The sequence below is a fragment of the Halichoerus grypus genome, chromosome 2, assembly GCF_964656455.1.
Source record: "Halichoerus grypus chromosome 2, mHalGry1.hap1.1, whole genome shotgun sequence".
NCBI classification, from domain to species: domain Eukaryota; kingdom Metazoa; phylum Chordata; class Mammalia; order Carnivora; family Phocidae; genus Halichoerus; species Halichoerus grypus.
In genome coordinates, this window is record NC_135713.1 from 185,618,736 (window position 1) to 185,646,478 (window position 27,743).

Sequence of the window (27,743 nt, forward strand, 5' to 3'; positions counted from 1 at the left end):
AAGACCTTGGAGCTGGAAGCCTGGGCACCGACTATTCTCCCCTTTGCTGTTCTACTGTGTGTGGAACCACGGGCAAGTTCAGAGCCCTGCCTTAGTTTCCCCTTGTGTGGAATGACCAGAATGAAACTTACCTGGATCCCTCCATCCACCTCTAAGTCTACTGGGGATGAAATTTATTTCAACAAGCTCTTGAAACGTTGGGGAAGGAAGATGCTGTGTCGATCCACAGTAATTTTATTATTCCGTTTCCAGAAGAAAAGGGTGTATAGAGCTTCTAGCTCAGCACCTGCGTGGTGGCTGGAGCCTGCCAAGGCCTCCGTCCGCCATGTCAGAGACTACAGGAGGAATGGTGGTGTCAGAGGCAGACGCAACAGAGAGGGAACTATGCTTCACGGCTTGTCAACATGTCATTAGGGTGTTCCTGTGGGAACCAAGAGCAGAGACAGGAGGCAGGAGAGTGGGAGGGAGGGAGGCGGGAGGGGGGAGGAAGGGAGAGAAATGGAAGAGATGAAGGGGTCCATGCCAGTACGGCATTCATCCCTGTCATGAGGAGAGCTCTATCAAACCAAGGCCAGGCCTATAAATCAGGCCATAATTAGTTGCAAAGAGAAAGCTTTAACATCCTCATCAAATTGATTAATACATCTTGCAGCTCAGGACAGGCTGGCCCTGCCTTGGAAAAACCGCAAGCTTGCCCGGCTGGGTGGGAATGGAGAGGGAGAAGGGACAGCATGGAGCCCGGGGAGGCCTGCCCCTCTCTTTACTCGAGTCAAGAAGGCTCTGACAGGTGGCAGGTGGGGCCAGTTCTTAGTCCAGCTCGTCATCATGGGTCTGGAGCCTGGTGAAACAAGTGAATGTGTTGGTTTTGTCACGAATGAGCCCTGACACCTCTGACATATAGTTTATTTTTCTAGGTCTCAGTTTCACCATCTGTAAAAGGGACATCGTGGACCAGAGGAATTTTGATTACTTCCAGTTCAGACACCGTAAATATCTAGGATTCCAAAGGCCAAGGACATTTGGGGGTTATGGCCAGTGAAGACCTAATTTCAGGTTCAATTGCTAGGATATTCAAAGGGAGGTCAGGAGTTTGGGATAAGCTTAAATCATTTGGTCTGCCTTAGACTTGAGATTACCAAGTATTGCCTGTGTGTCTTTCCTGAGGCCTGAGCAAGCAGCAAATACCCTTCGTCTTTTAAGGCGCACAGAGAGAAAAGATACGGATCCACTTGGATTCACATCCTGGCTCAACCACTTATTAGCCACGGGTTTGGCGAAAGTTCCCTAACCTCTTCAGCTTTCTCCTCTGTAAGATAGGGATAACAATGTCTAGCTTGCTGGGTCATTATGAGGGTAGATAAGATACATATGATGTGCTCAGCTCCAAGCCTGACACTCAGTAGGTGGTCAACAGGTAATAATAAGTATTATTATTGTTCAGAAGACTCTTGAGGTCTTAAAAATGGCATCAAAATCACATGGAGACTGAAAAAGTAAAGTCTAGTAAAAAAGTAAAGCCCCGACTCCCCCCAGGATGTCCAACTAGTCACCCTCCTGGGATGTAAAATGAATAGGCAGCATCTTGTTGTGTAAAAGGCACTGGACTTGAGCTTGAAGACTTGGGGATCACGCCTTTGCAACTTACGGATTGTGTGACTTTGGGCAAGATTCTTCACCTTTCTGAGCCTTGCTTTCCTGAGTCAGGAATGTTTTTGGCATCCAGGCAGATAATGTGTATAAATGATCCTTGTAAGATATAAATCATATTCAAATATATTTAAATATAAAGCATTTTATAAGCAACATTCAGGGTATCAGTCCCTTTTGTCTGCTGCTGACTGCCCCAAAGTCCCCCATCGGGAAGAACAAATAAAATACATTCTTCTCAGGGTACCTGGGGGGCTCAGCTGGTTAAGCGTCTGCCTTCGGCTCAGGTCATGATCCCGGGGTCCTGGGATCGAGCCCTGCGTCAGGCTCCCTGCTCAGCAGGGAGTCTGCTTCTCCCTCTCCCTCTCCCCCTGCTTGTGCTCTTTCTCAAATAAATAAGTAAGATCTTAAAGAAAGAAAGAAAGAAAGAAAGAAAGAAAGAAAGAAAGAAAGAAAGAAAGAAAGAAAGAAAGAAAAGATGTTCTTCTCAATCCCCCGGGGGTCGTGCTCCATTGCTTGAAGGGACCCTGGGCCTTTATGTCCTCTATAAATTGCATTTTCCTATTTTCTGCTTTAACAAAAACTCTGACCTAATTGTTTATAATAACCAAGATCCTCTATTTGGTGGTGTTTGGGTCACATGCATGCTTATGTAGTGACACTATCCAAAAATCTATTCTTTCCTTCTTCCGTAATAATTGAACTGTGGAAAGTATGGCTGCTCATATGTATATATTTATTTCTCAGCCTCCCTTGCAGTTAGGATGGTTATATGACTAAGTTCTTCATAGTGGAATGAAAGCAGAATTGAGGGTCCATGATGAGCTGGGATCTTCAGAAATGGGTGTGCATCTTCTACACTTTTTATCCTTCCTGAGACCTAGAACATAAGTGTACCCTCAACCCAGCTTGGATCAGGCAGACAAGGGTCACCATACGAGATGGTGGAAAAGTGAGACAGGAGGAACCTGGGTCCTCGAATAACAACATGGAGGAGAATCCCCTACCAACCTGGAGCTCAGACTGTTCTGTGAGAAAAAAAAAAAAAAAAACTTCTATCTTGTTGAGACATTGCATTTTGGGTTCTTTATTATAAAGGTTTAATCTTTCATCTTGAGGAATTATTTCGTTGCATTGCATGTCCCCCAGGAGTCCAGTAGTTTTCTTACCCATCCCACTATCTTTAGGCAATAGCACCAAATGTGGAAGACACTCTTCATTTTAAAAGACACAGTAGGATGGGGCACCTGGGTGGCTCGGTCGTTAAGCGTCTGCCTTTGGCTCAAGTCATTATCCCAGGGTCCTGGGATCGAGCCCCACATCGGGCTCCCTGCTCGGCGGGGAGCCTGCTTCTCCCTCACCCGCACCCCCTGCTTGTGTTCCCTCTCTCGCTGTCTCTCTCTCTGTCAAATAAATAAATAAATCTTTAAAAAAAAAAAAAAAACACAGTAGGAGATTCCACTGCTCATGGTGTATTTGAAGTCTGGCTCTGAATCTCATTCAGAGTCATCTTCTGATCATAATTTTATTAAGAAGCTCTCCATCTTTTTATACTCAAAACTACCCCCTAAAAAAATAATCAGCTCCATTTTCTTGTACTCTCCTGCATAATGAAGTCTACTCCATTCCTGCAATTCGAAGGCCAATGGGAGGGAAGATGGAGCAGAAAATAAGACAACCGTAGATTGAGGATGGCTGGAGGGCTCCACAGGGATCTGAACTCTGACCCTGGACCATGTGAAGGGACAGGGAGGGTTCAGGGACCTGGAGAAATAAACCAGAGGTGCCCAAATGATGCTTCAGGAGCCTCTGGTAAAGGAAGTGGAGTTTTCAAGATCTGTACACTGCTTTCTTGTGCTTCTAATCCCCAAGAAAACTTGGCCCTCACTGGCTGACCCATTGGCTTCCCATCAGTTTGTCATCATCAATCAAGGGTTTTTCAAGGCCTATGACATTTAGAAAGCCTCCCTCCTGACACCCACCCCTCCCCTTTTGGAATGTGGTCCTGGGCAGACTCAGAATTGCTCTTTAAAATGTTTAAATGTGCAAATGGTTTGGAATGTGAGGACTGAATACCCCCCTTTCAAAAGCCAAGAGGTATGGGAGTCTCACAGACGTGGGATCGCAGGGAAGGGGAGACCACAGAGGAAGGACATGGTGCCAAAGAGCCACAGGTGGGAGCCAGAGTGGGGAGGAGGGGCAGCCTCACTTTGTCACACTGCTGGCCCGAATCACCGGGCAGGGCCAGAAGGGAAGCGCCAGCCGCAAATGCTCCCGCCTCATCTCACAGCTCACCAAATATTATGGCCTAGCACATAAAACCAGAGCGCTAAGCTGCCAGGAGTGTTAAACTCAAGGAGCTGTGACCAGAAGCAGGCAGGCTCTGGGGACAGGAGTCGGGAGGTGGCTGCGGCAGTCCAGGGGTTCCCATTAGGCCCCGTGGCTCTCAGGCAGCGACCGAAACCAAGCAGGGAACTTAGCCCCTGTCCTGAAACCCACCTCTGCCTCCTGCCTCTCATGGTGAGGGCATTTAGGGGAGTCCTGAGCCTCCTTAGCAGGAGCCGGGAAGCTTCTAAGCAGAAAATAAATGCTTTCAAGCCACATAAATCAATGAAAATTAGCAGGAGTCAAGGTAAAAAAATCCATCCTCCACCACTTGGATGTTTGAGCCATGGTTCTTCTCCGTGATTTAGAGGCTTATGATTACAGTGATCTAATCTCGTTTTGGTTTTTTTCTTCCCTTTATACTCCCTTCCCTTTCCAGATAAAGCTCTCTCCTATGAGGCAGGTTCCCACTGGCCGCAAGCTACTCTGGCTGGAAGCAGGTGTGTGCACCTGTCAATTCCGCACCTTGATGGATCTCTGTGTTATCTTGGTTTGTCTCTTCCCTGCCAGCCCCTTAATGAACAGTCTGCCCCAGGCCAGGGATGAGTCGTGGGTGGGGAGCCCACATTCTGAAGAATGTTGTAGAAGAGGAGATGTGTGGCTGCTGGCCCCAAGTGAAACGTGGCACCCTCCTAGAGGTGGAGGAGGGGGGCTGCCATAATCAGAACTTCTAACTCTGACCTCTGAACTTGGGAGAAGATGGATAACGGCATGAAGGTTTCCCAACATGAAGCCCCCACCATAGGAGGAGCACAGTCCAGCAGTTGATGGAAGTGGGATCTGGGAACCAGAGAGGTTAGGTGCCCGGATTCGCCTCAGGAAACAGGGCTTCAGAGGGACGACGTGGTATTGGGGGGGGGTGAAGGTGGAGTTTTGAGTCAGAGAGACATAGGTGCAAATTGCATCTCTATCACTCACCACCTAGATGACCTGGCTCAAGTGTCTTAAGCTCTTTGAGCCGTAGTTTCTGCACCTTTAAAATGAAAATAACGATATTATCTCACCGAGTTGTAGTGAAGACTACATGAAATAATTGAACTGATGTCAAGTTCCTAGCACATGGTGCCCGGAATGCAACACTTGCTCACAACATGGTACCTTCCTGCATCTCCACTCTTCTTGCCCACGGGCTGTGCAGAAAGCTAGGAAAGAAATCAGAGCTCCAGCCTGTGTCTCCTAACTCCTCGTCCAGTACCTGGTATCCATCCAGCTCAGGAATCTACCCACTCTGGGCCCTTGGTCCAGACAGCTAACTGAATGGCAGAGAGAGCAGTCCTCTAGGAGACAGACTAGAATGTGCCCATTCTGAGGAAGGAAGAATCAAGCCAGCAAAGTGTTGTGTGATATAAATTGCCAGGTTCAAGTCCTGACTCAGCCACTCACAAGTTGTGACCCTGGGCAACTCCTCGGGCCTCAGTTTCCCCAAGGTAAAGGGGCTGTGATTATAATCCTTGCCACAGTGTGGCTCTGAGGTTCAAAGGAAATAGTGGATGGGAAAACCCCGTGCAAATGACTCTCTATGTATAATGGAGTGGTAATCATTTTATTCACCAGGTTTCTCTTAGGAAGCGAACTCTGCTTGGAAGAATGCCTTGATATGTGTTTATCATATGGCTGACGTTACCAAAGCTTTAGAGAAGGGAGAGTATTGCTCTGCAGGAGACAGAGAAAGGACACGAAAAGGGGCAGTGAGGCTCCAACAGGATAGAGAGAGGCCAGGCATCCTGAAGCGGCACGTGAAATGCCACCCTAGTTGGGCTGACCAGCAGGTGCTTTGTTTTTTTGTTTTTGTTTTTTTTTTAAGATTTTAATTTTTAATTTTTTTTTTTTTAAGATTTTTATTTATTCACTCAGATCTGCGGCCACCCAGCACTAGGAGCAGCCCGGGCAGTGGCGTGAAGGTCCTCGCCATGTCTGCGGCCATGAGACAGAGGTTCGACCGGTTTCTGCAGGAGAAGAACTGCATGACCGACCTTTTGGCCAAGCTCGAGGGCAGGACTGGCGTGAACTGGAGAGAGATCGCGCTCGGTGTCATCGGGCTGTTGGCTTTGTACCTGGTGTTCGGTTACGGAGCCTCGCTCCTCTGCAACTTGATAGGATTTGGCTACCCAGCCTACGTCTCAATTAAAGCCATAGAGAGTCCCAACAAAGAAGATGATACCCAGTGGCTGACCTACTGGGTAGTGTATGGTGTGTTCAGCACTGCTGAATTCTTCTCTGACCTCTTCCTGTCATGGATCCCCTTCCACTACATGCTGAAGTGCGGCTTCCTGTTGTGGTGCATGACCCAAGCCCTTCTAGCGGGGCCGAGCTGCTGCACAAGCACGTCAGCCAACCTGTCTTCCTGAAGCATGAGTCCCAGGTGGACACTATGGTGAATGACTTGAAGGACAAAGCCAAAGAGACTGTAGATACCATCACTAAAGAAGCCAAGAAAGCAGCAGTGAATTTACTTGGTGAAGAAAAGAAGAGCACCTAAACCATTGACTGGATGAAACCTTTCTGCCCTCACTGTACCTTCCTATTAGCGCTTGGTGTTATATTAGGGACTGTGGTATAATCATTTTAATAATTTTGCCTTGGAAACATTTCTGATATATTAAAAAGAGGAATGTGTTGTATTAAAAAAAAAGATTTTATTTATTTATTTGACAGAGAGAGACACAGCGAGAGAGGGAACACAAGCAGGGGGAGTGGGAGAGGGAGAAGCAGGCTTCCCGCTGAGCAGGGAGCCCGATGCGGGGCTCGATCCCAGGACCCTGGGATCACGACCTGAGCAGAAGGCAGACGCTTAACGACTGAGCCCCCAGGCGCCCAACCAGCAGGTGTTTTGGGAACAGCACTGCCCACTGTGCCCATTACAGGGCCTTGTGCCATGAGAGACAGCCTCTTCTTCCTGTGCCAGATCTTTGGGTTGCTCCAGTAAACTCACCATTTTTGCAGCACTGATCGCACACGCCTAGTCATTGATACACATTCTTTCATTTATTCCCCCATAACCTTCCACAGATGAGGAGCTGAGGCTCAGAAAACTCAAGACAACTTACTCAAGGCCACAGGAATGGTAGCCACTAGAGGAGGGATGGCAATGGGCATCTAGCTCTGGGTCCTGGGCCCTGTTGCCCCTCTGGACCTCAGTTTTCTGAGGTTAGAAAGGTCACTTACCCTCCCCGAGCCCCAGTTTTTCTATTTTTAAGAAAAAATGTCTCTGTTGCTTCCCTCCTCAGTCAAATACTTGATAGATGGAAGAAGTAATAGACGTAAAGTACTTTGAGAGCTTTTAAACAAACAACCCCGTTGTGAAAGTAAGCTATTATTAATACCAAATCTCACATGCTAAAAGGTCTGCTTAATCCATCCTGCCCTAAGGAGCCAAAGAGGATATTTCCTCTCTCTGTTTAGTTTATCCTTTCTAGTCAAGTGCCAAGTCTGGTCCACGTTTCTTTCTCTCGTCAGAGAGCAGGCATATGGATCTCCCCTAAAGCTACCCAAGTCGAAATACCATGACTATCTCGAAGGATTCCCTTCCTCCTACTCATCTCTCCAGCCCCCTCCGAAGATAGGGACTAACCTCATCGTGTTTAACAAACAGCTCTCCAGAAAAAAAGTCCTATCTTGATTTGTAGCATTTGTCAATTTCCTTGGTGTAAATACTCCCATCATGCCTGATTGCAAACTATCATTATGACATCGCTCAGTGCAGAATTGTGAAGAGATGGACAGTATCACACCCTTATAGTTTTTCCACCATATGGGTACAACAGATATAAATAACCCCAAAAGATTATGGTAAAATCTAGTGACGGGGTGCCTGGCTGGCTCAGTCAGGTGGAGCAAGATCGAGTGACTCTTGATCTTGGGGTTGTGAGTTGGAGCTCCACGTTGGGTATAGAGATGACTGACTTAAAAATAAAAATCTTTTAAAAAAGCTAGTGAAATAAATACTAAGGTATGTGTTTTTATTTATTATTATTGTTTTTTAATTTATTTAATTATAACTTTATATAATTTTAGTTTTTTATTTTTTATTTTTTTTAACGATTTTATTTATTTATTTGAGAGAGAGAGAGTGTGCACAAGTGCACGCAAGCAGGGGTGGGAGGTGGGGAGGAAGGAGCAGAGGGAGTGGGAGAGGGAGAGAATCTCCAGCAGACTCTGCACTGAGTGTGGAGCCCGACACAGGGCTCAGTCTCATGACCCTGAGATCATGACCTGAGCCATAAGCAAGAGTCTCACGCTGGATGCTTAATTGACTGAACCACCCAGGTGCCCTAGTTTTAGTTTTTTCTTAAATAACTGTTTGACAAAACTCCTGAAAATTTAAAAATCAGTGCTCACAAGCCAGAATGAGTCAGCTCCAGACCACCCCCGTGTGAGCCACAGGGCGCACAAAGACGTGTCTGTAGCACAGAAGCCGAGCCATGCTGGAGGAAGTGCCACGTGACCCTGTGATATATTTTTGTATTTCAGAGACAAGGATCTCACAGGACATAGTATGCTGGATTGACAATGGCTATTTTAATCTCATAAATGGGAAGTCTTCATCTAGTCCTTTTCCCTTGCCGTAAGCAAGAACTCCTGAGTCTGTTCTCCCGGGATCCTGTACTGATCAGGGTCCTGTTGGGAAAGAGATAGCTCACTCGAACAGGATTTGTTTGAGCAGAGTTTAATAAAGGCATATTTACAAAGCTGTGGGCAGGGTTCAGAGAAATCCACAAGGGATGGTGAATGGGGAGCAATTGGCACTCTAGGTCTGAAGGGTTAAAGAAGGAACATTCCCCAGAATCTGGAGAGAGCTATAGCAGAGGGTGACCCACAGGAGCCATGCCCTTTGACTAAGGAACATGGGCATTGTCAACCCGAGGCCCCGCAGGCAGGGAGCTGGGGGGAATAAAGACCCTGACCTCATGCTCTATCTTCAGGCTTCCGGTGACCTGCTGCATGATATAAATGCATTATCTTGTTCTCCTTTAAAAACTTGAGGTGACGTCACTGTTTCTTGAGCATTGGCCATTGACTGAGCCCAACCAGAAGTCAGAGGACAAGGGAGACTGTTGAAGTAATTCATGAAGATCATCTCCCAGCACCAGCGCCAAGAGCAGGGGAAGAGATGTGGAAGGCCGGAGAGATCACCCAGCCCAGCTCCTCAGTGGCTCATTGCAGGAAGTCATTCCCAAACTAGCATCTTAGGCTAAAATGCTTCTGAAACTTTAACAGGCATACTAACCATCTAGGGATTATAATGCAATTTCTGACTCAGTAGGACTGGGTTGAATCCTAAGATGCTGCTGGCCTGTAGACCACCATTTGGTTAAGAGGGTCTTAGGCCATACCCACCCCACCCCAGGCCCTAGTGGGCTTGTCTAGTTAAGGGAAAACCGGAGATGTACAACTCCCTTCCTACTTCCTACCCCCCCTTCCTTCTCCCAAAATACCCTTCTGGTGCAACCCAGCTATCTAGCAGCAACCCAGAATTTGATTCTTTCTCCTCCTCCTGTTGCAAGGCCACACTAGAAAGATGTGGGTTTGCGGACCCCCAGAACTTGAAGGCAGATCTCTCCACTGGAGGAAATCTTTAGGGAATATTCCTAAGTCCTACAACCTTCCCTGTCTCCTTTTTCTCTCCTTGTTTTTACCCCTACGACAGGAGGAAGCAGCTGCATTAGCCCCTGGATGCTCGGTCCAGTTGCCTGCTATAGAAAGGCTGGCCCTAGGGGTATCTCCATTAATTCCAGACATAATGCAGGTGTGTGCACTAGTGGGTGTATATATACATATATATGTGATGTAAGTGCCCTGGGGTAGGCAAGGAATGGAAAGTTGGAAACTAGATCGAGATGGCTTAACACAGTTCCTTCTCCTTGGGAACTTAGATAATCTTCTCAAAGAGGGACGATGTGGCAACAAAGGTAGTTAGACCTAGTGACTTTCAAGACATGCCCCATTACCTGCATGCATTCACTACTATTCCCACATAGGATCATTTCCATGCAAAGGTCTAGGAAAAAGGCCTAGTCAAGTGAGGATTTTCCAGAAATGGCCTGTTAGTAAGATCAGCCACAGATATCCTGATTCCACTAGTAAAAGGCTCCCCAAGAGACATGTGTCCAGCAGCCTGGGGAATAGTCCTGTTTGCTCTTTTTCCCAAAAGAAAGCAGGAGAGGATGCGTCCCCAGATTCCCGGTGAGTAGGCATACCGGTTCATAACACTCACTGTATCATTTATTTGGCGCTTGTCATAAAACACCCGACACCAAAGAGCAATTTACAGTTTACAAGGAACTCTTCAAATACATTACCTCCTTAAATTTTTACAATACACCTACGAGATAAGGCAAGGCAGGGTTATCACCATTTTACAAACAAGAAGTTGAGGTTCCAAGAAGTTAAATAATTTACCTAAGACCACCAGACTCTTGGGTAGTGGAGCCCAGAGGGGAATTCAGTTTTCCTGACTCCTACCTAATATAGCAGCTTTTCTGTTCACCGCTTTCCTCGCAAACACTTTTTTGTCTAGTAGCTAACTGTTTGGCATTTTCTGACTTTGTTCCCTTACAGATATATTAAGTATGGACTCTGTCTCTCTTCCTTACCCATTTTTCTCCAACACCAACGACAATGCCTATAGTATGTGCTTAATAAAATTCTGTCCAATGAGTGAATAAATGAAGTGGATCACAAGCTACCCAAAGGTAGGGCTCTACCTTTGAGTTCTTGGAATCCCTCACCATATTTACACAGCGGGAAAGTAAATACTATTGATAAGAAAAATGACCTAATATCCAGTGGGTGTGACTGACTCGCAGGAAGTCATCTGCCCTGGAAGGTAATATATTCTGAGGAAGAAAGTCCCTGCCATGGCTTCTAGAATTCTAAGCACCAACTCTCTCTTTCTCAGTATTTCTCATTACCTTCAACTTTGCCCCCTGTCACCCTCAGGGCTAAGACCTCTGCTCTTGGAACAGACCATCCAGAAGCTCAGGCCTGTGTCTTTTTGATTCAGCAAAGAGGGACTATGGAGTCTTGTAACAATGGTCTGTATCTCCACGTGCTCCCACTGCCACCAGAAATAATAAAATGGTTTGTTTCTCTTGGCAGCCTCCACCTAACAGTTCCCCATGTGTGTGTTGCTTTCTTCAATTTTCCCCTCTACAAAATCTGGTCATGTTTAATAACAATAAATCAGAGGAGAGATTGCAGCCCGGAAGAGAAGTCTGGGGCGGCTGGGGTTTCCACATCTGGGGCCCATTCGGGTTGAAGCGATGACAATTCCTAATAAATGTTAATGGAGAACCTCCTCAGATTCATACACTCCAGCCATAATTTAGCCTGTCTCCATGCCAGATGACCTTTTGAACATCCAGAATACACCCATCATAGCACCAGCTACAGCCCTGGATTGCTTCCTGCATATGAAGTGGGGGGAAAAAAAAAAACAACACCAACAAGGCTTCTCGTTATTGATTACATTTCTCCATTTTCCCTTCCCTGGACTTCTCTTCAAGGTTCACAAAACCCTGGGGCCCCCAGCCACGCAGGTGGTTAGAGGCCAGGAGTCAGGTTAAAGGATGTTCCCTTCTGCTCCTAAAGGAGGCTTCCTGAAGTCTGACAGCCGACTTGGTTTCCACAACAGACTGGGCTGGACATCAACATTCCTCCCCTTCCTTGTTTTTGTTGTTGTTTTGCTTCTGAGAGACCCTTTGCTGATCCCGCTGTTCTCTCCCTTTCGTCAGCCAGTCTCCCCCCTTCTGCCTCCTCTAATTAGGCAGTCTGTAAGGCTGGCTTCAGTCTCCCGCTTCTCTCTTCCTATAGCTGTCACCTCCATGAGTCTACGTCCACGTGTGCTCGTCCAGTCCTGACCTCTCTCTCTCAAGATGCAGTCCTGAGACTGCAGGCCAGCTGTCCTGGGGGAGAGGAGTTTTCACCTGATACCCAGGCCACTGTTGAAAATTCTATCTGTCCAAATTAACTTATCATCTCACCAAAACATCTGGCCTCTTTGTCAAATTTCCGTGTCTCTGTTAAGAACAGGGTTATTCTGTCAGCCATACAGGTATCTGATCATGGCACTACCTTAGATCCTCCCTCTCTGCTGCCTTCTTTTCTCATCAGGGGGATAGGGTTATTGGAGCCTCCATCCCAACCTCACTCCTTTTTTTTTTTTTTTTTTTTTAAAGATTTTATTTATTTATTTGACAGAGACAGAGATAGCGAGAGCAGGAACACAAGCAGTGGGAGTGGGAGAGGGAGAGGCAGGCTTCCCCCTGAGGAGGGAGCCCGATGTGGGACTCGATCCCAGTACCCTGGGATCATGACCTGAGCCGAAGGCAGACGCTTAACGACTGAGCCACCCAGGCGCCCCTCAACCTCACTCCTTTTAACTTCCACTGCCACCTCATGCTTCAGGCCTTTATCCCCTCACTTTGAAATTGCCTCCTACCTGGTCTCTCTCTTCTAAACCACCCCTGAACATGGCTGTCAGGTACATCCTCTCAAGGTGCTATCTGAATCATGTTCTCCTCAGCTCAAAATTCATCAGTGGCTCCCCATTGACTTATCATTATTGTTATTCAAATGATTGTTTTTCATAATTAGGTACCCCTTGAACTGTCTAAGATTGCGTAATGTTGGAGCCAGATTTTTTTTTTTTTTAAGTACACTCCACGCCCAACTTAGAGCCCAACCTGGGACTTGATCTCAAGACCTGGAGATCAAGACCTGAGCTGAAATCAAGAGTCAGACACTTAACTGACTGAGCCACCCAGGTGCCCCAGAGCCAGATTTTTAGACTGTAAATCCCAGGCTTTTTTCAATTTCTTCCTTACCTGTTTCAGGAATATGCTTTATTAGAATTCCTTTATTTATTCAACAAATATTTTTAAAAAGATTTTATTTATCATTTTTTTGACACAGAGAGACACAGTGAGAGAGGGAACACAAGCAGGGGGAGTGGGAGAGGGAGAACAGGCTTCCCGTGGAGCAGGGAGCCCAATGTGGGACTCGATCCCAGGACCCCGGGATCATGACCTGAGCCGAAGGCAGACGCTTAACGACTGAGTCACCCAGGTGCCCCTCAACAAATATTTTTTGAGCCACGTCTACATGCCAGAGTTTGCTGAGTACCGGAGGATAAAGTGGTAAACAGGATAAGCACTGTCCCACGTGGAAACACTTTCTCGTGGGGAGGAAAACCAAAGAAAAAGAAAACAGGTAGATAAATAAATAATTGCAAACTCTGATAAGTGCCAAGAAAGAGCTGAGAGAGGATAAGGGAGTTCTATAGTATTTTAAACAGGCTCCAAACTCTCATCTCTCCCATTCATTGCTACCTCTCTGGTTCCTGAAGGATATGCCACTTTTTGGGAACCCTCCCTTTAATAACTCCAGTAAGGACAAGCATAAGTGACACTTCGTAAAACAATTTCTTGAGTGCATCTCCAATTTCTTAGCGCAAATAGTTATTAAACAAAGCAAGCTACATTCCTTGGACATTTAGAATAAAGGATGTAATCTAATGACCCCCTTGTTTGGCCTGAAGACAGAATGGATGTTTACCTTAATGTATGAGGGATTCAAGTTAGACAAGTGAAAGACTCCGTGGGCAAAACTTTCAGTGGAAAAGGTGCCTGAGGGAGTATATCAGTCAACTTTAGTGAAATATATCAGTCAACTTTAGTAAAATAATGTTGTATAAGAAATGACCTAAAATCTCAAAAAGAAAAAAAATCTCAAAAAAAAAAAATATTGATTTCTTGCTTATAGGTTTGTGGGTTGGCTGCAGTGGCTTTGTTCCAGGTTGTGGATCTTGTTCAGGTTCACTCCGTGCACCTTCTCATTCTGGGACCCAGGCGGAAGTGACCAGAGCATGCTCTTCTCATGGCCAAGTGTAGAAAGAGAAGAGACCAAGCCAAACCAAGCAAGTAGAGTGAAAACCTCTGCTTACACTCCATTGGCTAAAGCACGTCACATGACTAAACACATCATCAGGGGTGTGGCTACGTTTTCTCCCCACCTGGCGGTACGGAGAGGACACCCAATGTTTGCTGAATAATAATACCCTCCACCGCAGGGAAGTTACGGAGTTTTCCTTCACAAGTCGTCTTTACAAATAGAAGAGATTGTCGTTTATCTGGGTGCCTCTCGGTACCATATGACCTGAAGTATAGCAAAGGAGGACCAGAAGACATGATTTCTTAAAGATGCCTATTTTGGTACAAGGGCAATGTAATTCGTGTTTGATATCTGGTTGCCACTGCAGTCCCTTTTCCTTTTCCACCAGAGCTGTGCCGTGGGGGTGATTTGCAGCCCAAGTCTTAATATCAGAGTCTCTATGTGATTGTATACAAGTGACAGTCACACAGCAAACATAAATACAGAAGAGGTTCTGATACCATCGGGGAACAGTATTCCTGCCGTAGGGCCAGCTTTGTCTGCTGACAGTGCAGTTAACTCTGGAATGAAATTGGAGAGCTAACTGATGGTCAGAGGGGACCGGGAAGACTTCCATTTGTAACTGAGACAGGCAGGGCTCAGCCAAAGGGGAAGCAGGAAGGGATTTTATTTACCATGGCTAGATAAATTCAGCTCATGAACATTTATACAGTGTATGAAATCACTTAATGGTTTAGCTTTTCAATTTATTCAAATGTAAAGACACAGGCATCATTGTGAACCCACATGCTCAGAAGTCTTTGACTCCAAATTTCCATATTCTGTAACCATTTCAACCATGATAATGTCCTTTCTCTCTCTTTTTACCCCAGGGTGCTTTTCCTCCTTTTCCACTCTTGATATCTGCTATTAGGAATTTTTTAGGTACTGCTGGAAGAATAGCTCCCAGACTGGGGCACCAGGCTGGCTCAGTCAGTAAAGCATGCTACTCTTGATCTCAGGGTTATGATTTTGAGCCCCACGCTGGGTGTAGAACTTAATTAAATAAACTTAAAAAAAAAAAAAAGAATAGTCCCCAGACCAACAGCAGCCCGCACCTGAGAACTTGTTAGAAACGCAAATTTGGGGCCCCTCCCCAAGACTTGCTGAATCAGAATCTCTGGTGATGCAGTGGAGAGAGGTTGTCCCAGGAAATTGTGTTTTAATAAGCTCTTTAGATGACACCTTAAGCACACACACCCTGAAGTTTGGGAACCAAGGTAGTTCTGACTCAGTACGTCTGGGTCGGAACCCACAACTTGTAATTCAAACAACATTCAAATAACACAGATGCTGCTGTCTGTGGACCACACTTTGAGTAGCACGGATTTAGAATTCAACCACATGCGCATGAAATGATAGCCAACAGTGAAAGCCTTACTGGTCCTGGGTGGATAGGATGAAAGTTTTAGTGAAAGGAATGAGTCACTAATGGTGGGACTTCAGGTAAAAACCACCAGATTTTACAAACCCCAAAAGCAGGTTTGGGTCAGAGGATAGACCCGGAGCCTCTGAAGCCACATTGTGTGTGCTTAGCTTTCTTTGACCTATCGACCCTAGCTATGGATGATTAAAGAATGAGGGTTGTATGGGGGGAAAGCACAGGGCTGGGAGTCAGGAGACCCGGGTTCTACTTCTTGCCTTATCACTAAGAATGTAGCCATGGCTGGGTCCCTTCTAAACCTAAGAAGATGAGAGCGACACAATCTCTACCATCCCTACTCCCCCCCCCGCCATCCTTTTTTATTACACAAGGTTATGATTACCTTAGCCACGATTTTCTCTCCAGCTGAGTAAGGCAGTCTCAAAAATAGGGAACCCCGAGGTGCAGAATTGAGGGTCCACTGAATTAAATACTTGGCCCTGAGTCACATTGAGAATCATGAGTGGAGTTAGGACTGACTCTAACTGTTCCCCCATGCCCTCCTTAGTGTAATGCTTGTTGAACATCCAGGCTCTGAGGGACGCTCTCAGGGTTGGGATCCCAGCCTCCCACTTGTGAAGGGGTGTGACTTTGGGCAAGTTACTCTCTTGGAGCTGTGGTTTTCTATTCTATGGAATGGGGATGACAATAATGCCTACCTCATAGGGTTGTTGTGATGTTTAAAGGAGTTAATACATACCAAGCGCTGAGAACAGTGTCTGACACGAGAAAAGCATTCGATAAATGTCAGGCACTACAACGAGGAGGAGGAAGAGGGGGGGAGGGGGAGGAGGAGGAGGAGGGCGGTGCCCAGTTTATTCCGGATCCCCAGCGGTCGAATTCTCCAGATCAGATTGCAGGTCTTCCTCTCTCCTGTAGGTGGCGCCTCCCCTCATTGAGCGCCCTACCTGAGTTCTGGAGCGCTTGAGGAAGTTGAAATTTCTTTACATTTCTCCTCTGTGTAGGATTACTAGTGTGGGCTCTCCTGCAGTCCCCTAAAACCTACGCCCAGGACAGCCCGGTTTGGGGATCCCGACTTCCTTCCTGGAATGGTTCCGCCTCACCCCACCCCCATCAGAAGCCACACACTGTGGCCTGCAGCCTCCCCTGCGGATGCGACCCTGTAGGCCTTGTTGTGGGAGGATTTAACCGCCAGCACCTGAGCTAGGGAGTTCAGTGGGAGTTTCTTTCCTGCTCGGTTAAAATGACAAATTGGTACATGAGCGCTTAATGAAAGATGCTGGAAACGTCCGTGAAGATCAGAAAAATCGCCTCTCCGAGCTGACAGCCAGGCCATCTGCATTCCCGCATTCCTATTAATTCCTTAACAATAAACGACAGGAGCGCCTAGAGGGTTAACAGCTTAATTTAATCTCTGAGATTCCTTCCTGGAGCATTGAGAATTAGAAAGGCATTTACAAAACGTTATCTGCACACCTGATTTTTCCCCACTTGATGTGTCTTCTGGACCGGTCACACCCCTTCCTGACACGTGCGGCACCGAGGCTCTGCCCCTCCCGCCATTGATAGAATGCTCTCCACTGGGCATTCGTGGCTCCTTGAACCACATGATTAGGCTCCAAGTGCCCCAAGATTTGGCTTCGTAGCAGTCACCTCAAATGCTGGTGTACATGATTTCCCCAGGGCCTTTTAGGGACTGTAAAGTCCCTAAATAGAGCTAGAAAGGTGTTCCTCCTGTTTTGAGTAAATTTCCTTCCTGGTGGGAAGCAATGCAAAAATAGGAAGAGGTTTGGGGTAGCAGCAACTGGCTTGGAGAGCTGTCAGGTCCGGCTCCCAGAGTCTCTGGCAGATCATCAACTATTTATTGAAGATACCAATCCTCTCATTTTACGGAGAAGGAAACTGAGACCCGGAAATATGTAATAGTTTGTTCAGGGTCATACATCCAGGTAATGTCAAAACCTCAAAATGGGATTCAAGGCTCCTTATTCAAGGACAATATTCATTCCACTACAGGGTTGGCAAATAGATTTTATCTTATGCAGTAAATCCCATCACTGGTTGATAGGGGCTGCCCGGGGCCCGGGGGCTTCTCAGGCTGTGTCCAAGCTTAGGAGAGAGGGCCTCAGTGACAATTTGGAAATGTCTTCTAGGAACAGAGAGGGGCAAAGGTGCCAGCCAGGTAATTGCCCACCCTGCACTTTTCAGGTTGTTTCCTTTGGGTTAAGGCATTTAAAGGCTTCCATTAAAATGGAAATGTTATCTGGGAGGAGTAATGCATTAAGCCATTATCTGTCATTAACACCTTGGCTAGAATTCAGTTAAGATTAGTTTGTTTGTTGCTCAGCAGATCCCTGAGAGAATGAGAGGTTTGACCAGGATCGGGGCCCAGGAAAGGATGAAGGGCCTCGCACTGGTGGATGCAATATTTAGGGGATCAGTGCAAATGGGAGATGGAAAGAAGACACTGGACATCTAGTAGGAGGGACACTGAAGGGCCGATGTAAGGGGAAGAGGCGATCCTGAAGACATTTTTGTACGATTCTCTTTTGGCTTACCTTTGCCTAGTATGGTTTCTGGCAGTCACACTGCTCGAGCCTCAGTTTCCCCAACTGTTAAATAAAGAATTGGACTAGATCAGAGGTTCTCCGGTCTCTACATATTAAAATTACCTGGGGGGCTTTTTTCTTTTTAAATACCAAATATTTGGGCCCTACACCAGGCCAATTAAATCAGAATGTCCAGGAGTGAGACCTGCTTCCCCTTTGCCCCAACAGCTCTCTATAGAATATCCTTCTATCAGACATTCTACCATCCGGTTTCGCCCACACACTAACACATTTTATGTACTTACAATTCTAGTTTCTGTATCATTTTGTATTTTGAATATATCAAAATGCTTTCAGAAGCAGGTAACAAGAATACTTAACACAAAGCCTCCACAGCAGTTTTCACTGTCTCACAACATAAGAAGTGTAGAGGTCCTATTTTGGTTCCTCAGCTGAAAAATACTACAACTGACCACGCTTCTTTCATCCTTTTGTTTCTTTACTCTCAGCGTCGGCTCTTGGTCTTGCTGTTGTATGGTCGCCATAGTTGAAAAAAAACATGCCTTCACACAACTATGTTCATAGACATCTAGGAAAGGGCAGGAGCCTCATGCATGCTCATCCTTTCAACTAGAAGAAAAATGTCCCCAGACATCTCCCAGTGTAGTCTTCCTCTTCTTTTTATTGGCCAGACTGGGTATGGCCATCTTCAGTTTCATGGGAACCTGGGAAAGCAAGAATCTGGTATTTTCAGTCTCTATCATGAGATGCAGTTTGGCCAGAAATAAAGAATGGTGAGAATGAGGTAAGGTACTTGTAGAATCTGCCCAGCTGCAGTAAGTATATTTGATAAGACTTAGGATACAATTAAATATCTGTAACAACAGTTAAGGACTTAAATGCAGCTGCTGCTTTACATACTACTTCCTTAAGCAGCTAAAGCCATTTTATTCGTATCTCTGGTGCTAGCTCCTGAGACCACATCCTCTTACCTAGTCAGGAAGTATAAAAGAAGATCAAGGCCATTTAGATGTGTTTTGTTAACTTGTGATGTGACTTTAAATGTCTTCCTGAAGAGCAGATTCCTGTCATCTGGGATCTGATTCCCCTACCCCATCTTGCTAACTGACCTCATGGCATTTAGACATTCATTATCCTCTTGGACAAGGGAGACCACCCACATTATGGCATCTGCACCTTCAACTCCAGATCCCATACCACTGGTATTTGTCTGTCCTTGACATCCGCAGAGCTCTCTAGTGGTCTTGTCTTTCCAACAGACAAACCCAGTTCTGCTGCTGGGAGTGTGTGTGGGGGGGGGGGGGGGGAAGCATATGCATACACTGAATAAAGCTGAATATCTATGAAACAAACTAAATGTGTAAGTATTGAAGGGGTGCCACACAAAGGGACCATCAGCTGGGTTCATCAGATCAGGGCTGGCTCCTGGCAAAATTTGACATTTTGAAAATGGTCTTTGATGAGTGGGGTAATGCTCTAAACATATAAAGAGTTCTTAAAAATCTATAAGAAAAGAAAGGACAAATACCCCGCAAAGGAAATAGGTAAGGAATAGAACTAGTCATTTACAAAAAGAAGTAATGAGAGGCCAATAGATACATTTTTAAAAGTTCATCTTTACCAATAATCAAATAAATATAAATAAAAACAAGATACCAATTCTGTCAACTTGACAAAGGCTTAGGAAGGTTTTAAAACATATCATACTAATGTGCTGGATAAGATCAATTAGCACTCGGTACCCATTCCCACTGTTCTGGTGTGCTATTATTGTGGTGCAGAGGCAGGATAGCTAAATATTACATCTTCCACCCAGCGTTCTGCATGGGAATTAGGTTCCACTAATTAAAAGCACTTTCCTGAGATTTGGTTGATGTTGTCAGCTGCTGCCCAGAAGCCTTAGCCACATTTCGTTCGGGTTAGATCCTTTAGATTACTGAAGCACCTATGGTGCTTCAAATAAGTGGAAAAGCCAGTTTATATATTATTATATATTATATATTATATATTATATATTATATATTATTAGCTCAAGGAAATAAAGTATTTAGTTCCAATTCTGGCTCTGGCTTCATGGCCCTGAAAAGCTCACCTGTTTCTCTAATTTCCTAGAGTATTCCTGTCAGTTTCCTCCTCTACACAGTGTAAGGGATTTGCGGGATAACTCCTTCCTCCTTGATAGCCTAGCCTCGTACCAGTTAAACACTGTGCCGGCTCCTCTCCGCTTGGGAGAGTCTGTCAGGCAGCTGACCCTAACCTAGCCTGAAGGTCAGTGGGAGAATCCCCAAATCCTGGGGCAGATCCAAGTTCATCTCTTTGGTCAGGGCAGAGACCATACACACACTCTCAGTGTTAGTATCTATGTGCTTTGCCATTTTAGTTCTTTTTTTTTTTTTAAGATTTTATTTATTTATTTGAGAGAAAGAGAGAACAAGCAGGGGCAGGGCAGAGGGAGGGGCGGAGGGAGAAGCAGACTCCCTGCTGAGCAGGGAGGTCTGACGAGGGACTCCATCCCAGGACCCTGGGATCATGACCTGAGCTGAAGGCAGATGCTTAACTGACTGAACCACCCAGGCGCCCCTGCCATTTTAGTTCTATGACTCTTCTACACAGGTGGGGTGGGTGACATGGTTTTAGGAGTCCTTACACAGGTGTTCTTAAAACCCTCCTGCCAACTCTTTCCCAACCCTCCCCTGCCCTGAATTCTGGCACAGTGCATTCACCATTAGAAATGGCTCTGTTAGGTCAAGGAATTGTTTCCAGTTAAAGTGAAAATACATTATCAAAAAAAGTAATACATTAATATATTAACCCCAGCTAACCTCATTAGCACTCACTACACATGGGGTTAGCTAACTAGCTATCAGTCTGGAGGGCAGAGGGAAGAGAAAGGGAGGGCTGACAGAGTTGGACTGGAAGAAAGGGATCTCAAGGAGGACAAGAGTAGGTGAAGTGCTAGAGGGGACACACTAGGAAAGTTGGGGGCAGCATGAATGCATTTCATTCATTCATTCATTCATTCATTCAAACAAGTAAACATTTATTAAGCTTTCACTATATGCTGGGCACAATGGTGGGTGTTATGGATACAGAGACAAATATCAGTTCTGGTTCCTAAGGCAGGTACAGTCTCTCTGGAGAAACATAAAATGAGCAAGAAAGTTTTTTTTCTCTCTCTCTCTCTATATAGATATATATATCTTCAGTGTGTGCACAGAAGAAGGGACAACCAATTCTTTTTGGAGGCATCAGAACAAATTTCATGCAGGGGCACCTGGGTGGCTCAGTCGTTAAGCGTCTGCCTTCGGTTCAGGTCATGATCCAGGGCTCCTGGGATAGAGTCCTGCATCGGGCTCCCTGCTTGGTGAGGAGTCTGCTTCTCCCTCTCCCTCTGCCCCTCCCCCAACTCCTGTGGGTGTGCGCGCGCGTTCTCTCTCTCTCTCTCTCTCAAAAAAATAAATAAAATCTTGGAAAAAAGAAAACAAATTTCATGGAGACAGTATTGCTTTCCTGCCTAGTGTGAAGAGGAGCTGCTAACGGAGGGAGAACAAACTGGAGTTACTCACAATTTTTATCTAGGGCCAGTCTTGATAACAGAAGTGAAAAACATTCTTTGTGATTGGATCATGAGGCAAAATAAATTTATAGAAGAGTTGGAGGCAGAGTCCCATTGGACTCCTTCAGCGGTCAGAGGGCAAACTGCCTGCCCAGCGTCTACAAGTCACCAATAGCAGCGTGGAGTAGAGCTGGTGGCTGAGAACATGGGCTTTGCTATCAGTCTCCCTGGGTTTGAACTCCAGCTCTGTGACTTTGGGCAATGTACTTACCAATCTGGGTTCTAGTTTTCTTGTTTGTAAAATGGGGAGAAAATAATATCCATTTCATGAGGTTGGGAGGATTAAATGAAATAATGCATGGAAAGCACTTAGCAGTTGTGGCAATTACCATGTATTTTCTGAGATGTGTTCTATGAAACAGAAATTACCTAATTCAATGGTAGAGCTCCAGTTCAGTGTCTTTTGTCTTACTGATGAAACCAACAGCTTTTACATGGTGTCCCAGGGATCTTGTGAATCTTTTTTATAACCTCTTTGCCTGCCTCATGTTCCCATCCAATTCTTTTATAATTGCAACCGTGTCTCATGTTCAGAAAATTCAGGACAGGAAAAGCTGAGTGTGTTAAACAGATACACCTAGGATTCGTTATTCATATTACAAAATAATTGTTTGTTTTACAGGGGAATTAACCTTTATGAAGTTAATTTCCTATGTACATGCAAAGCTGAATGCAGAATATAAAACCTATTTTCTTTTTCAAAAAAAGATTTTATTTATTTATTTGAGAGAGAGAGAGGGCACCCGTGCACAAGCACACGCAGGAACGGGGGTGGGGAGTTGGGCAGAGGGAAAGGGACAAGCAGGCTCCCTACTCAGTGGGGAGCCTGAGGCTGGGCTCAATCCCAGGACCCTGAGATCATGACCTTAGCCGAAGTCAGATGCCTAACTGACTGAGCCACCCAGGCAGCCCCCCTTTTTTCTTAAAGATTTATTTATTTATTTGAGAGAGAAAGAGGGGGAGGGGGCAGAGGGAGAAAATCTTAGCAGACTCCCCGCAGAGTGTGGACCCCAATGCGGGGTTTGATCCCATTACCCATGAGATCATAACATGAGCCGAAACCCAGAGTCTGATGCTTAACCAACTGAGCCACCCAGGTGCCCCAAAATCTATTTTCAATACATCTGAGAATCATAGAATTGTGAAACCTTAAATATGGAACTGGTCTAGAAATCATCTAGGCCACTGGTTTTTACAATTTTATTGCAGCAGCCTTATTTCATTTGGAGTCTTTCTTACATTTCTTAGATGCATGAGGCAGAGGAAGGCAGATCTACATTGACTGAACCAGGGATGGGGAGCAGGCAGTGCTCACTCCCTGACCCTGTTACCCTCTCCCTGAAGTAGCTTTGGAACCCTCTGAGGAACTCAAGGGCTTCTAGGAGGATACATTTGAGTTCCAGCCATCTGCCTCAAAGATTTACCTTTACATTCCTCTTGTAAAACGTGGTACTCCTGTATTTCTATTAGTTCAATTGTCTTATTTTCTTCTTAAATTACAGGTTTTTGAGGGCAGGAACTTTTTGTTTAAATAAAAAAAAAATTCTTGTATACTGCTCTGAATGTAAGTTGAGTATTTAAAGCCTTGTTAAAGTCTTCCTGTTAGTGCCAGAAATGACCAGACTATTATTATATATAAACATCCTTTATTGAATCTTTGAAAAGTGATTTCATAGAGCCACCAAATTTTCAGCTTGAATGGACCTTAGAGAACATGTACTCGAACACTCATTTTCTGGATGTGGAAACAGGGGCCCAGATAAGGGATTTGGTTGATGTCATGTTGTAAGTAAATAGCGGAGCCCGGACAGGAGTGCTGGGAGCCTGATTCTTGGGTTAGGGCTGTTTCCACTTCTAACCAGAGGCTGCTCTTACACTGGAATATTACAGATCTGTATTCCTGAAAACACAGATAAGCTGCCTACAAATCTTTCTTTTCTCAATAGTTAACCCAGAGAACTATCTTTATAACCCGTGGCCTATGTTTTAGTATGAAAATTTTTAAATTCTAAAGGTAAAAATAAAAGGACTGACATGAAGATATCAATGAGATAGTAAATGAAAATACAACTGTTATATGTAGGATGATCCCATTTTGTTTAAAGCTTAGCTTATTTGTGTAAGGTTTAGCTGGACCTATTTTTCTCTGATCATTCCACTCAATTATCTAATGATGTGATAACCACACCTGTTAATTTATATAAGCTGACATTGATGCATGACTCTAACAACTGTGAGAGTTTTTTATTTACTTTATCCTATTATTTTTACTACGTGCAGTGGTGCCTTCCATACATGCATCATAATTTATTTACCCAATCTTCTATTGACAACGTTCAGTTTATCTCCGATTTTTCAATACGCTGCAGTGAAATCCCTCATACATACATCCTTCTGCACAGCAGAGCGTTTTTGTGGGACAAATTCCTAGAAGTGGAATTGCTGGCTCAAAGGTTGAGATACTGTATGCCTTTATCCTCATTATTTTTCTTTTGTTGCTGAGGCTGAAATGAATAAGCCCCAGCATCTGTACATAACTTTGTAATTTACTGAGGCTCTCACGTACACGAAGTGCTTTGCCCGTTTTAACAACTGTGTGGGTTTGCAGATGGGGGGAAGAATGAGGTTTAGGTAAGTTAAGTCATTTGCTCAAATTTTATAGCTAGGGAAAGTAGAGCCAGATTTGAAAACTGCGTCTTCTCACTCCAGGTGTAGGTCAAAAGTCCCCGGTGTAAACACCGAGAAAGAAACCATTAGGACGAGGGCAGGAATGTGAGCCCATTGTCTTGGGGCAGCAGAGACCATTAATTTGATCTGTGGGTGGATATTAGTTGGGGCATAGACATCATCTGGCCTTCACCTTAAAATCACTATTTTATTTATTTATTTATTTATTTATTTATTTATTTATTTGAGAGAGAGAGAGAGTGTATGCACATGCGCACGAAAGTGGGGGGCAGGAGGAGGGGCAGAGGGAGAGGGAGAGAGAGAATATTAAGCAGGCTCCACACTCAGCGCAGAGCTGGATGCAGGGCTCAATCTCATGACCCTGAGATCATGACCTAAGCCAAAATCAAGAGTTGGAGGCTTAACCAACTGAGCCACCCAGGCGCCCCCTAAAATCACTTTAAAACCTTAAAATCACCGTGAGGATGGTTTAGTTGTATCTCCACAAACAAAAACCATTACATTACTCCATGGTAAGGAGGGGTTCAAAGAGTATTGAATAAACCATTTGTGCCTAGATGCAGAGGAGAGAAGCCCTAAGATTTGCTAATTAAACTTATTGGATAGGCCTTTGTGAACTGAAGCGGGGTGTATGTGCGTGTGGGGAGGCATAAGGCACTTTTTCTTCTGGACACAGAGGACTCTGTTCTGCTCTGCTCCAAAGAGCTGTATCTTGACTTGCCAGTGGGTTTCTAGCATGGACTGGGGCCCAATCAATGGCTGTGACAGTAGAGATATCCCTGAAAAACATCCCTTTATCCCTTCCCCCACCAAGCCCATGTTCATGCTACCTTGTATAAACTTTTCCACCTAATCATTGCTGCTAAAGCAAATATCAAGCCTTACTTGGTTTACTAGATATTTCTCGGGCACCTACCATGTATAAGGCCCTGAGGTTGTTGTCCTAGTTTAGGCTGCTATAATAGAATACCATAGATTGGGTAGCTTAAAGAACAAATATTTGTCACAGCTCTTGCAGGCTGGAAGTCTGAGATCACGGTGTCAGTGTGGTTGGGTTCCCGGTGAGAGCCCTCTTTCTGGTTTACATTAGGCTGTCTTCTCGCTGTAGCCTCTCCCGATGGAGAAAGATCCTGTGTTTCTTACTCTAATTATAAGGGCACTAATCCCATCATGAGGGCCTTGCCCTCAGGACCTAATCTAACCCTAATTATGTCCCAAATGCCCCACCTCCAAATACCGTCCCCTCGGGGATTAGAGTTTCAACATACACATTTGGGGAGATTCAAGCATTCAGTCCATAGCGGATGTGAAGCTGAACAGTGCACAGAGGTTTCTGCCGCAAGATTAGGGGCACTTCTGTAGCACTTCCATGCTTGACCATCACCCCTACCCAACCATGGTCCCTCTTGGGAGCAGAGGCTGATGTGGACAGCAGTAGAGCTAGCAAAGGCCTGGCGGCCCGCACCACTGCCATGGGCCAGTGGTTGAGATTGGGGGGGGCGGGGCTCGCAACCTTTTGGGCCTGGGTTACATTTGGCTTACTCTCCTCTTCTGAGACCCCCGGCTCCAGGCTGCGTATTATGCTAGCAGGACCCGGAGAGATTTATTTGGTGACCTTTCTGGATGCGGAATCCAAGCAGGGGGAGGGAGCAGATCAGCTCCGAAGCGGTTAATTTTACTGGCTCCTAAATTGATAAGCGGTGGGACGTCAGTCTGAAATGAACTCGCCTTGTTCGAAGGGGTTCTAAGACAGCGGAACTCAATCAGCAGCGGGCCGCACGGTTCAAGGCTGCAATTCATCCCGCCGTGCCTCTGAAAAATGGGAGGTGACAGTTCATTTTGCCAGTGACAGTCTGTCGGTCTCGCTCGCTGCTTCTCCTGTCGATTGCCTGGCTGAGGTGAAGTGCGGCGGGGGGACACCCGCGTTTGGTATTCCACTCAGCCGAGCAGGATGGTCCCAGGACCCAAGGTGTGCAAATCTGACTCTACCCCCACAGCTCGTCCTCTTCCCTTCTCTGAGACTCTGAGATGCCCACGCACGATTCAGGGTCCCAGGAGCCACTTTCCCACTTCCCGCGCCTCACCTTGCCTTCCAACTTCCACTTCCGGTAGACTGGCCCCCCCCCTCCTGTTTCCGGAGCCTTGTGGAACAAAGCCATCCTGCTCAGGGGGGCTTCCAGCCTCCCGACAGGGGACCGTGGGGGAGGCGAGATGGGGGGGTGCAGAGAAGTTACTGGAGTAAGTGGGGGTCACAGAGGATCGACAGACACAACAAGCAAGGGACTTCTTCTTTGAGAACAGCTGCAGTTTTTGAAGAAACCCCTGAACAAGGGCAGAGACAAGAGAGGAAGGAGAAATGCCTGCACTTAATCCTGGACTGCCACCTTTCCCTGGGACTTCTACTTTTCTAAAAAGAAAGAAAGAAAAAGACCGAAAAAAAAAAAAAGTGAATTAGAACTCATTTATCTTTGTTAACTTTCCTCATTTTAATAACTGTACTGGGTGTTATTTAAGGAAATACGATTGAAGTATTTAGGGGAACAGGACCATGAGGTCTACAACTTATTCTCAAACGGTTTGGAAACAAATATGTAAATTCACATAAATAGGAAATAATAAAGCCAATGTGACAAAAGCTAACCATTGATGAATCTAGGTAAATGGTATGTAAGAGTTGTAGGTACTCTGGGAAGTTTTCTGTAAGTTCATAATTAATTTGAAGTAAAAAGTATAATGAAGCCCCGACAGACTTACCTCACAGCATTCCCTCAATAAGCATTTATTGAGGACCTACAGGCATAGTAGGTTCTGGGGATGCAGTGATGAACAAGATGGGAAAAGTCTGGACCCTCGGGGAGCTCGCAGTTGGGAGGGGAAGACAGGTGATAGACAAGTAATTACAGATGAAAGGTGAGGTTTTTTGTTTTTTAAGATTTTATTTATTTGAGAGAGAGAGAGAATGTGAGCACACGAGCGGGGTGGGGGTGGGGAGGAGCAGAGGGAGAAGCAGATTCCCCACTGAGCAGGGAACCCGATGCGGGGCTTGATCCCAGGACCCCGAGAGCATGACCTGAACCGAAGGCAGATGCTTAACTGACTGAGCCACCCAGGTGCCCCAGAAGGTGAGTTTTGAATGGCAGGTCTTAAGTGCTACAAGAATGTGAGGGAGGGAAACAAAACAACCTGGGGAGCCAAGGATGATTACCAGAGGAAATGATGTTTGAGACTTGAAGCAGGAGTAGGGGTTAGCGGAATGAAAGGTAGGGGGAAGGGTGTTGCAGAGAGGGGGACACAGGGAACAAAGGGAACAGCATGTGTGGGGGGAAAAAAATGACAGTGGGAGAAGGTGTGGTTCACTGAGAAACTGAGAGAAGTTGGCTACTGAAAATGACCGAGAACAAGGGGACCATGTGGGAAGTGGGTCAGGGGAGATAAGCAGGACATCAAGCATGGTGGTGGTGGGGGTGCTTATTAGCCATATTTGGAAGTATAATATTGGGAAGCAACTAACGTTTTAATTACA

At 45.6% G+C, this 27,743-nt stretch overlaps 1 pseudogene; it reads left to right on the forward strand.

Moving 5' to 3' along the window:
- Positions 1 to 5,886: 5,886 nt before the first annotated feature.
- On the forward strand, positions 5,887 to 6,633 carry LOC118536118 (receptor expression-enhancing protein 5 pseudogene; annotated as a pseudogene).
- The last annotated feature ends 21,110 nt before the right edge of the window (positions 6,634 to 27,743 follow it).